Raw genomic sequence first — 1,390 nt, forward strand, 5'->3', positions numbered from 1 at the left:
CTTGATGATTTTTTATTCAGTTGACCTATCTGTTTGTGTCAATAGGGTGTTGAGGTCCCCTGTTACAATAGTGTTCTTAATTATATGGGTTTTCATGCCTGTTAAGATTTGTCTTATATAATTTGGAGCTCTGACATTTGGTGGATACAGGGTTATGATTGTTATCTCATCCTCTTGCAGTTTTCCCCTGACCTGTATGTAGTGACTTTCTCTATCTGTTTTGATTGTTGTCAGTTTGAAGTTTACATTGTCTGCAGACAATAGCTACACCTACATTTTTCTAAGTTCCTGTTGCATGGAGGATTGTTTTCCGTCCTTTGCCTTTTAGAAGCATGCATTTCATTTTGAGTGAAATGTGTTTCCTGTATACAGTATATCCTTGGATTCTGTTTTTTAATCCAGTCTGCCAGTCTGTTTCTTTTGACTGGAGAATTGAGGCCATTTACATTTACAGTAATAACCGATATGTATTGATTTATCATTGTCACGTTATTTACTTGCATTGGTGTCCTACTTTTTCTACCTGATTACTTGCTTGCTCTTCTTGATGTTTCCTTTCTACTGTTGTTCTTGAAATTGCAGCCAGATTTTTCTATGCCTAGAATATGTTTTAGTACTCTTTGTAGTGCTGGCTTGGCACTCCTGAAGTTCTTCAATTGTTCTTTCTCTTCAAAATATTTTATTTCTGTGTTGAATTTGAGGGATAGTTTGTCAGGGTACATGAGTCTTGGTTGGAAGCTGTTCTGTCTTAAGGCCTGTAATACTTTTCTCTAAGCTCTTCTCGATTGGATGGTTTGTGCTGAGAAGTCTGGCATGATGCTGATGGGCTTTCCTTTATAGGTAATCTGTTACTTTTCTCTAGCAGCTTTTAATATTCTGTTCTTTTGCTGGTGATCTGGGAACTTGACTATTCTTTGTCTGGGTGTAGTTTTATTTTGGTTGTTTGTTTGGAGTTCTATATATATTATTTACCTGTATATCAGGTTCTGTTTCCATGCTTGGGAAATTTTCTGCTATTATTTCTGCAAATATTCTTTTTATGTCAGTTCTGTTGCTTCCTGCTATTTCATTGACTCCTGTAAGTTGTACATTATTCCTCTTTGCCTCATCTTACAGCTGTTGAATTGACTTTTCCTGGATCCTTGCTGATTTTACAAGATCCTTTCTTTCATGGTCGCTAGGTGCCATGCTGTCTTCAAAGTCTGAGATTCTATCTTCAGCTTCATTCAAGCGGTTTTGGTAGCTTTCAAGGGCAGCTTTGTTTTCCTGGAAGTCTCTTTGAATCTGGTTCATGCGTTCTAAATCCTTTGTATATTTTTCATTTAACGCTTCTGTCCCTTGCCTTTGTTCTTCTATTTTCTTTTTTTTTATTTTAAAAATAAAAGGAGGA

The sequence above is a fragment of the Chinchilla lanigera genome, unplaced genomic scaffold (genome assembly GCF_000276665.1).
Source record: "Chinchilla lanigera isolate Chin_1 unplaced genomic scaffold, ChiLan1.0 scaffold00156, whole genome shotgun sequence".
NCBI classification, from domain to species: domain Eukaryota; kingdom Metazoa; phylum Chordata; class Mammalia; order Rodentia; family Chinchillidae; genus Chinchilla; species Chinchilla lanigera.